General features: G+C 34.9%; 1 pseudogene across 1 annotated transcript; it reads left to right on the top strand.

Annotated features, from left to right (window-relative positions):
- The first annotated feature begins 885 nt into the window (after positions 1-885).
- On the top strand, positions 886-2,206 carry LOC114670905 (nucleophosmin pseudogene; annotated as a pseudogene). Its single transcript, XR_003720730.2, has one exon. The product of XR_003720730.2 is annotated as a nucleophosmin pseudogene (transcript).
- The last annotated feature ends 8,886 nt before the right edge of the window (positions 2,207-11,092 follow it).

Genomic DNA, 11,092 nt, shown 5'->3' with positions numbered 1-11,092 from the left:
TTTTTGTGTTTTTTTTTGAGACGGAGTCTCGCTCTGTCGCCCAGGCTGGAGTGCAGTAGCCAGATCTCAGCTCACTGCAAGCTTCGCCTCCTGGGTTCACGCCATTCTCCTGCCTCAGCCTCCCGAGTAGCTGGGACTATAGGCGCCCGTCACCTCGCCCGGCTAATTTTTTGTATTTTTTAGTAGAGACGGGGTTTCACCGTGTTAGCCAGGATTGTCTACATCTCCTGACCTCGTGATCCGCTCACCTCGGCCTCCCAAAGTGCTGGCATTACAGGCGTGAACCACCACACCCGGCCAGCAACCCAATTTTTAAATGGGCAAAGGACCTGCACTGACACTTCTCCAAAAAAGTTACAAAAATAACCAACACATATATGAAAAGGTGCTCAACATCACTAATGAGGAAAATGCAAATTAAAACCATTAGGAGATACCACTTCACACCTGTAACAATGGCCATTAAAAACAAGGGATAATGAAGTTTGGCAAGCTTGTGGAGAAAAGGGAACTCTGGGAAGGTAGATTAGTTCAGTCATAATGAAAAACAGTATGAAGGTTCCTAAAGCGATTAAAAATAAAACCGTCGGCAGGGCTTGCTGGCTCATGCCTGCAATCTCAACACTTTGAGACGCCAAGACTAGAGGACAGCTTGGGCTCAGGAGTTCAAGAACAGCCTGGGCAACACAGCAAGGCCTTGTCTCTACTAAAACTGAAAAAAAGAAATTATGTAGGCATAGTGGCATATGCCTGTAGTCCCAGCTACTCAGGAAGCGGAGGTGGGAGAATTGCGTGAGCCTGGGAGGTCAAGTCTGTAGTGAGCTGTGATCACGTTACTACACTCTAGCCTGTGTGACAGAGATCCTGTCTCAAAAAACAAACAAGCCTGGTGTGATTCCGTCCTGCGCGGCTGTTCTCTGGAGCAGCGTTCGTTTATCTCCGTCCGCCTTCTCTCCCACCTAAGTGCGTGCCGCCACCTGATGGAAGATTCGATGGACATGGACATGAGCCCCCTGAGGCCCCAGAACTATCTTTTCGGTTGTGAACTAAAGGCCGACAAAGATTATCACTTTAAGGTGGATAATGATGAAAATGAGCACCAGTTATCTTTAAGAACGGTCAGTTTAGGGGCTGGTGCAAAGGATGAATTGCACATTGTTGAAGCAGAGGCAATGAATTACGAAGGCAGTCCAATTAAAGTAACACTGGCAACTTTGAAAATGTCTGTACAGCCAACGGTTTCCCTTGGGGGATTTGAAATAACACCACCAGTGGTCTTAAGGTTGAAGTGTGGTTCAGGGCCAGTGCATATTAGTGGACAGCACTTAGTAGCTGTGGAGGAAGATGCAGAGTCAGAAGATGAAGAGGAGGAGGATGTGAAACTCTTAAGTATATCTGGAAAGCGGTCTGCCCCTGGAGGTGGTAGCAAGGTTCCACAGAAAAAAGTAAAACTTGCTGCTGATGAAGATGATGATGATGATGATGAAGATGATGATGATGAAGATGATGATGATGATTTTGATGATGAGGAAGCTGAAGAAAAAGCACCAGTGAAGAAATCTATACGAGATACTCCAGCCAAAAATGCACAAAAGTCAAATCAGAATGGAAAAGACTCAAAACCATCATCAACACCAAGATCAAAAGGACAAGAATCCTTCAAAAAACAGGAAAAAACTCCTAAAACACCAAAAGGACCTAGTTCTGTAGAAGACATTAAAGCAAAAATGCAAGCAAGTATAGAAAAAGGTGGTTCTCTTCCCAAAGTGGAAGCCAAGTTCATCAATTATATGAAGAATTGCTTCCGGATGACTGACCAAGAGGCTATTCAAGATCTCTGGCAGTGGAGGAAGTCTCTTTAAGAAAATAGTTTAAACAATTTGTTAAAAATTTTCCGTCTTATTTCATTTCTGTAACAGTTGATATCTGGCTGTCCTTTTTATAATGCAGAGTGAGAACTTTCCCTACCGTGTTTGATAAATGTTGCCCAGGTTCCATTGCCAAGAATGTGTTGTCCAAAATGCCTGTTTAGTTTTTAAAGATGGAACTCCACCCTTTGCTTGGTTTTAAGTATGTATGGAATGTTATGATAGGACATAGTACTAGCGGTGGTCACACATGGAAATGGTGGGGAGACAAAAATATACATGTGAAATAAAACTCAGTATTTTAATAAAGTAAAACAAACAAACAAACAAAAAACAAACACACACAAAAACCCTGTCATAAGACCCAGCAATCTCTCTTCTTTATATATACTCAAAAGAGATGAAATTACCACTTTATATGTGTATTTACAGTTCATTGCAGCATTATTCACAATAGCCAACAATCTAAATGTTCATGGATGGGGGAACAGATAAATAAATGTGAGATATATATATATATAAATATATCTATAATGAAATATTATTCATCCTAAAGAGATCCTGCCATTTGCTACAAACATGGATGGACCTGGAGCACATTGTGTAAGTGAAATAAACCAGACACAGAAAGAAAAATATTGTATGATTAAACTTATATGTGAGATAGAGATAGATAGATAGATAGATAGATAGATAGATAGATAGATAGATAGATATTTTAAAATGTCAAATACACAGAGAGAATGAAATAGTGGTTACTAACAGCAGGTATGTGGGAAAAGGAAATAAGGAAATGCAGGTCAAAGAGCACAAAGAAGCAGATATGTAGATTGAACAAGTTTACAGATCAAATGTACATGAGGATAAAGTTAATAAAATTGTATAGTATTAATAATTTTTGTTAAATAAGTCAATTTTAGCTGCCCTTGTACTTATGTGAGATGAGAGATATTAATATATATAGTATACACTAGTAACTATTTTACTACCTATATATACTGTATAACATCATGTTGTCAATTCCAAATATACACAATAAAATTTATTTTATAAAATAAATAGGTATTTTGCTTATTTTCACATTATATTCAGGTACAAAAATAACACTATCAGTATTAAAGGCACACCAATTAATATGAAAATATAATAATTCTCCCTTAGATAAGTGGAGTTATCATGAATAACATACACATCATTTGAAATTTCCATTTCAAAAAATCATAAAACCAAGCCTTCAAGTGAGAAATATCAGCAAACAATCTATCTTTAGTGTTCAAATTTCTTGTTTTTTAAAGCACGAAACTTTACTGCATATTATTCTTTTAAATTCACACTGTTTTTAATTTCATGCAGTGCTTTAAGTATCGAGTGTCCTGAAGCTCTGGTATTTTCCTGTTAAATGAAGTATTTCCAACTAAGAGCTGATTCCTTGAAATGTATGTAGTTAGAGTAAACAGATAACCTACAGAGTGGGAGAAAATATTTGTAAACTATGCATGCGACAAAAATTGAATAACCAGAATCTATAAGGAACTTAAATTAACAAGCAAAAGACAATCCCATTAAAAAGTGAACAAAGGACCCGAAGATACTTCTCAAAAGAAAACAGACAAGCAGCCAACAAACATATTTTTAAAATGGTCAACATCACTAATCATCAGAGAAAAGCAAATGAAATTCACAATGAGATACCATCTCACACCAGTCAGAATGGCTATTATTTTAAAAAGAACAGATGCTGGCAAGGTTGTGGAGAAAATGAAACACTTATATACTGTTGGTGGGAATGTAAATTAGATCAGCCACTATGGAAAGAAGTTAGAGATTTCTCAAAGAACTAAGAGTTGAACTACCATTCAACCCAGTAATCCCATTACTGGGTTTATACCCAAAGGAAAATATTAATAAATCATTCTACCAAAAAGACACTCACTTGTATGTTCATCGCAGCACTATTCACAATAGCAAAGACATAGAATTAACTTATGTGCCCATAAACATGGACTTGGATAAAGAAAATGTGGTGCATATACACCAAGGAATACTATGCAGCCATATAAAGAACAATATTGTGTCCTTTGCAGCAACATGAACACAGCCGCAGGTCATCACTCGAAGCAAATTAACATAGGAACAGACAACCAAATGCCACATATTGTCACTTATAAGTGGGATCTAAATGTTGGGTACACATAGACATAAAGATGGGAACAACAGACCCAGGGGACTACTGTAGTGGGGAAAGTAGGAGAGGGGTTAAGGGCTGAAAAACTACCTGTCAGGTACTATGCTCACTACCTGGGTGACAAGATCATTTGTACCGGAAACCTCAGCATGATGCAATACAGCTATGTGACAAACCTGCACATGTAGCCCCTGAATCTAAAATAAAAGTTGAAATTATAAACAAAATAAAAAATAAAAATAAATTGCTTTAAGCAAGTTAATTAGCAATTGCTTTTTCTTCTTTATTGAACAGATGTTTATGTATTTTGCTTACTTTAAAATTCAGTGTTTGTTTCATTATTGATCAATAAAAGCTTGTTATTCATTAGATAAGTTTTTTTAAAAAATAGCTATTGCACTTTATAAATGAATTGTCTAACTAAATCAAGAAAATAAAATTTAATTTTGCTGACTTAATAGAGAGTATTTTAGTGCTATGCAATGCAATACTGAAAAACTAGATTAGTCACCCGGACTTTTACAAGTTATACTAAGTAAAATTTTCCTGTGGGAAATATTATCACATAGAACACATACTAAGATATTTGAAATTACTTTTAGGTCTGTAAAATCTAATTTGTAAGAATGTTTACTTCATTAGTTGGAGACACTTTGCCTTGAGCTGCTATTTTCTCCTTTTTATCCCTACAACTTCAGAGAGTTAGATACTGAAAAATAAAGTAAATGAAATGAAATAACTGTTTTGAAAAAGAAAGTGTATTTATTGGGGAATAAAGCATTGCAATGGAATACACATTATAAACTATGTGTGTATTCAGGGAGGTAGAGAAAGACCAAAGTTTTTAAAGGAAAAAAGGAAGAGGGTTACATAATTGTTTTAAAATCATTATCCTTGGCTACAAAAATCAATAACAAAGGTGATGTCAGTCAGAGGTTGGACAGGCAGTTGCTGGGCTGATGTCCTTGCAGAAGTGTTTTTTGTGTAAGATGGCAACAGCCTTTGTGCAAGGTTATGAATTTTGCAGTCTTTTGTGATAGGTTCTGTTATCCAGCATGCAAACACGAGAACCCTTTCTCCACCGTCTTCCTTGAAAATAACTATTTAAAAAAATACCTGATGAGTATTTTTTCAGGTTAGCTGTTTTCTGGTCATTCTTTCCTATGCTCATTTAAAATTATGGAACCACATTTGGTGAAAATCACTGCTTTCAACCACTTGCCCTGCCTCTACGTTTTTCTTCAAATCTATTCTAATTGACTCCTTTTCTAAAGTCTTATTTGATCATCCTGGTTGAAAGATTTCTGTCTTCTAAACTCACATAGCATTCTGATACATGGAATATATTTTTCATTGTCTGTTATTTTGATCTGTATCAAATTGCCATTTGAATAGCCAAAAATGTTGGTAATTTCATATTATTTAAATTAATATATGCTAGGCCGGGCGTGGTGGCTCACACCTGTAATCCCAGCACTTTGGGAGGCCAAGGCGGGTGGATCACGAGGTCAGGAGATCGAGACCAACCTGGCTAATGCAGTGAAACCCTGTCCCGGGAGGCGGAGCTTGCAGTGAGCTGAGATCATGCCAGGGCACTCCAGTGTGGGCAACAGGGCCAAACTCGTCTCAAAAAAAAAAAAAAAAAATTAATAGATGCTAGTTTATGTTTTTAAATGTGTGATTCGTTCTATTCCCTCATGTACACCTTGTATACTAGATTTTATTATGTATAATTAAACATATATCACTTTCTCATCTAGCATGTCAATTCCTGATGTAAAGGAATGCCACATTTTTGTTTTTAAAGAAGAAGAGGACAAAAACAATTTTGTTGAAAGAATAGATGAGCATATATGACCATCGCAGTAAAGAAAGAGTCAATTCAGTTATTACATTAACAAACAAAATTAAGGTAGTTCAACCTTTTTCTATTTGTAACACCTCCTAGCCAGAGCTTTTGTTATAAAACAGAAAAGAGAGAAGCAATATAAAATATTGCTATTTGATGTGTATTTATTAATCCAGAAGCATAGTTATTCATTCATTTATTCATTCATTCATCCAACAGTATGTAGTTATCACCTATTATGTTTTAAAAATTATGTGGGTGTGGGAGAGACAAAACTCATAATGTCAAATGTGTATTAAATATGAGATTTAATATACCAAGCACTATTCTAAATGCTTTTCACATTTTAACTCATTTTATCCTCATAATATCCTACCAAATGTTACCCACAGTTAACAAGTGGTGAAAATGGAACACAGAGAATCTAAGTAAGTTGCTTAAGGATACATACCTCAAAAATAGTAGAGATGGGCTTCAAGCAATGCAATCTAATTCCAAAGTCCATTCCCATGACCTGTAACTACTAGCTAGTACTCCTTCTGAAGAAAAGATCTACCTACATGATCCACTAGACTGAAAACAGAAATTATTCCTTCCTTTTTTTTTTTGGGGGGGGGGTGGGGAGACAGGATCTGGCTCTGTTACCAAGGGAGGGGTGCTGTGTTCTGTGTTGCCATCATAGCTCACTGCAGCCTCTAACTCCAGCTCAAGCAATACTTCCACCTCAGCCTCCCTAGTAACTGGGACTGGGACTATAGGTGCCTGCAGACACATCGGCTTTTTTTTTTTTTTTTTGGAGAGATGGGGTCTACCTATGTTGATCAGGCTAGTCTTGAACACCTGGCCTCAAATTATACCTCACCCCTCCACCGCCTCGGCCTCACAATCACACCTTGAATTACAGGCATAAGCCACAGTGCTCAGCCAGAATTTGTTTCTATTGTTTTCATTCCTCCATTCTGAGAACCCAGACCAATGCCAGATACATTGTACACAGAATAGTTGTTGCTGAATAAATGAATTAATGCTCACCAAGAACTCCAGAACTAACAAGATAAGTTAAAACCTGTAATAAAGATTTTTTTTAAAGCATTGTGAAAGATCTCAGGGTGTAAGATTTAATTTAATAGAATTAGGTGGAGTTTCATGAGGGAATACTATGAACAGTTTTTGAAAGACATTAGCTACAAGAGTATCTCCGGTGTAGAAAACAGCATTGCAAAAGCTCTGAGTCTTACAATGAGTTAGGTTCTGCTGCTGGGTGTTAGAATAGAAAAAGGATAAGAAATCTGTTTAAATTTCCCTGGGGTGAGAATACAAAGGGTGATGTATCTTAGTCTCAGGAGAATGTGTTTAATCCTAGGGGCAAAGGAACAGCTACAGGCTTTCTTTCTTCCCTTCTCTCTCAGTTTGAATGTACATTTTTAAAGTTCTTCAATTCATGAGCGGTTTTTTTCCGCCTTATAGCCTGTCACCACTATATTTCAGCTAGATTTAGCAGAAGATCAGTCATTGAAAGAATATGTTTCAGATATTAAAACAATATAACAAATTATTAAACAAAACCTCCACAAAATCAAAGAGAGTGACTAGTAATTTAACTGTTTATTGGAACACAAAAACACTTTCAGAGGAAGATAACAAAATGCACAGTTTCTGCAACTTTGCTGCACAATTTCTAACATGCAATAAAAGGTGCTAGACTTCAAAGAAGCAACAAAATATGACCCATTGTCTATAAATTTTAAAATGCAATAGAAAATCACCAGAAATGGCAAATACATTGAAAATAGACAAAGTTTTTAAAGACACTATAATAAATATATTTCAATGAACTTAAAAGCAGACTTGAGGCAACAGATGGGGCAGTGAACTTGAACACAGATCAACTGAAATTATACAATCTAAAGAAAGAGAAAAAGGTTGTAAGAAAAAAAACTGAGCATAGCCTTATAAACTAAGTGGTCTGACATACATGTGAATGGAGTTCTACCAAGAGAGAAGAATAGGGCAGAGATAAATATTGGATAAATTTTTCAAAATTTTCAAGAGTTTGGTGAAAAACAAGAAACTTAGCTAACTCTACACAAGATAAATACAAAAACAGTACATCTAGGGACATCATAATCAAATTGCCAATGAATATCAAAGATGAAGAGAGTATCTCAAGTAGTAAGAGGGAAAATATATATATTACATTCAAGGGAACAGCAGTATGAATTGTGTGGACTTGTTTCTCATCAGAACAAAAAAATGAAGAAAATGGAATTACATCTTTAATGTGCTAAAAGAAATCAAAATTCTATGTCTACCAAAAATATTCTTCAATGATAATGATAAAGTCGATTTTTCAGATAAGCCAAAACTGAGATAATTCATCCCAAAGATCCACACTATAAGAAATGCTTGAGACTTTAGATTATAAAACGTGATTGGACAGACTGTTATTATTCCTTTATGTATTTCTCCCATTTCACATCATAGTGACTTATACAAGGTACGTACTCAAAAAATTTTTTCAGAAATCCATATTGTAATTAACAGTTTTGCACCAATTTATCTGAACTACCAATACTTAATTTTCCAACTTTACTTTTGCAATTTTTGTTTTCCTAATCCAGTTCTATTTTTTCTGAAGTTTGAAGATTTTTATTTAATTGTACTCTCCAAAAATTTTACTAAAACTGGGTCAATATTTACTGAAGGAATGAGACTTGTGATATGTAAACAGGAATTCTGAATAACCAACAATTTTTCTTGAAAGATTTGCAGTTTCATTTTATTACTGCCTAAAGTGCTTAAATAATTATCTTTTGTTTAGCAACATTACACATTATCATGGTATAACATACTTAATATCCCTACCTTTATGTTCTAGACACAATACGATTTAAAAAGTATTAATGTGCATTTTGCTGGGATAAGCTTTAACCTATGGCCTGCAAGAAATAATTGTGGGAAATATACTGCCACTACGTGTTTTTTTGTCAGGACAAAAAATTATTGCACCCCTAAACCTTCTATTATTTCACTATTTTAATTTCCAGAACTAGAATACAAACTCTTCATAGATAGAATGGAATTTAGATCTTCTTGGAATCCGTTGGTACGATGCTTTCTACCTTGTAGCTGCTCAGCTACTGGTGAATTAAAGAAAGAAATAACGAATTTTATAAATAACAGAATCACTAGTCTAGTGCACAGTCTTTTAAATTTGTTATTTGAAAATAGATCCTAAATAAATTGGATTGCTTGCCACACTATCTAATTATTTATGTTGTAGACCTCATAGTCTAACGCCACTGGATTGTCTGTATTTACTGACTTCCTACTACTCATTCTTTCTTTCCGCTGCTCCCAGTATTCCATGAAACTCCATTCATCAACATCACAGTGATTTCCATCTTACTGAATGAAGTGGTTTTTAAAAAAATTTCTCATCATATTCCAACTCATAATACCAGTACCGAATCTGATACTGAAATCCTTCTTTCTTGAGCTCTCTATGATATCACATCTGCCTAATTTTTATCCACATTCACCAATTATATGTGTTAAATTTTATTTTATGCCCTTTTGGTTATTTGTTGAATTTGTTATATTATTCTATAATGCATTGATGATATAATCACATTTTAAAAGATCAGTATATCCTTGAATTACTGTAAATAATATTGAATAACTATGTGATTATGGAAGGTTATCAGTTTATTGATTTTTTAATCACTTTCATAGGCTGTTTTATTCTACATATTCATAAGTAGATTTGCATCAATGAGAAAGGGCATCTTTATTTGAACTCAGAAGCATTTTAACATTGAAAATGATAGAAAACATTTTTCATTTTTCTATTCTGTGGTAGTTTATACAACATTTGATGTATCTACGATACAGTTTGTGAACTCTGCATCCCCCATCCCCATTTTCCTTGGTGCTTTTTATGAGAGAGCAATGAGAAGATAAGTAACTAAGTCATTGCTATGTTTTGGGTCTTTTATTTTTGGAAACTGAGATTGTAAAATATTTATAGTGATTTAAATCTGCTATGGCAGAAAGGATATTTTCTCTCTGCTAAAGTCTCTGCTCATTGAAATATATGAATATACTTTCTATAGCATCTCCTCTCTACTAAAATTAATGTTAAATTAAACTTTTTCGTCAACTAATCTACCTTTAAGTTAATTAATGTTCAAGCATCCTATGTCTATTCATTGTGTAATTAAAATTTTAAAAGTTAAATTGAGTTTATGTCTAGGGAATCACTAACAGTGATAACTGGATTACAAGACATTTTGTAGAATAATGAAAAAATAAAATGAATCCAAGGAAAAATGCAGCAAGCCATTTATTTTAATATCTTCAATATTTAGGAAAGTAAATCACTAAATTAGTCTCTCCCTTTTTTTAAACCAAAGACTCATTACTTATAAGCCTCCTGAACTAGTCTGTGACTTATTTTACAAGTTTAATTCAATTAATTTGTATGGTATGATCAAATCAAAATTTGACTCTTATACTCCTTTAGCTTTCAAATATAAAATAAAAGCCTTCCAATTACAAAGAAAATGAGGAATAATACTAATATTTATTAGTGCAAGTTAAAAATAGCTCAATAAAAAGTATTATCCAGTTCCCAATTTTCATGTTTTTAGTAATAGGCTTTAAATGATGATCAATACAGGAGACCCACTCTTTTTCAATCTGTGGCTTTCTACATGTGAGCTTCTTATTCATCATGGTTTCATAGCATCTCCTCCAGGCCAGGTGCTGTAATCCCAACACTTTGGGAGGCCAAGGCAGGAGGATTGCTTGAGGCCAGGGGCTCAATTCCCATCTGGACAACAAGCAAGACCCTACCTGTAAAAAATAATAATAATAACAAAAATTAGGTGTGGTGGTGCACACCTATTGTACCCACTACTTGGGAGGCTGAGGTGGGAAGATTGCTTGAGCCTAGATGTTTGAGGTTACAGCAAGCTATGACCATGCCACTACACCCCTGCCTGGGCAACAGAGTGACACCCTGTCTCTCTCTCTCTCTCTCTCTCTCTAAAAAAAAAAAATATATATATATATATATAATGTATATACACACACATATACACACAGACACACACATATGTATATACTGCATGCATATTTCAAACTATCATATATCATATATCATTACTTTTAAAAGTTGCTACTTTC

The sequence above is a fragment of the Macaca mulatta genome, chromosome 11, assembly GCF_049350105.2.
Source record: "Macaca mulatta isolate MMU2019108-1 chromosome 11, T2T-MMU8v2.0, whole genome shotgun sequence".
Lineage (NCBI taxonomy): Eukaryota > Metazoa > Chordata > Mammalia > Primates > Cercopithecidae > Macaca > Macaca mulatta.
The sequence above is the reverse complement of the archived record's forward strand: the minus strand, read 5'-3'. Positions and strand labels throughout refer to the sequence as shown.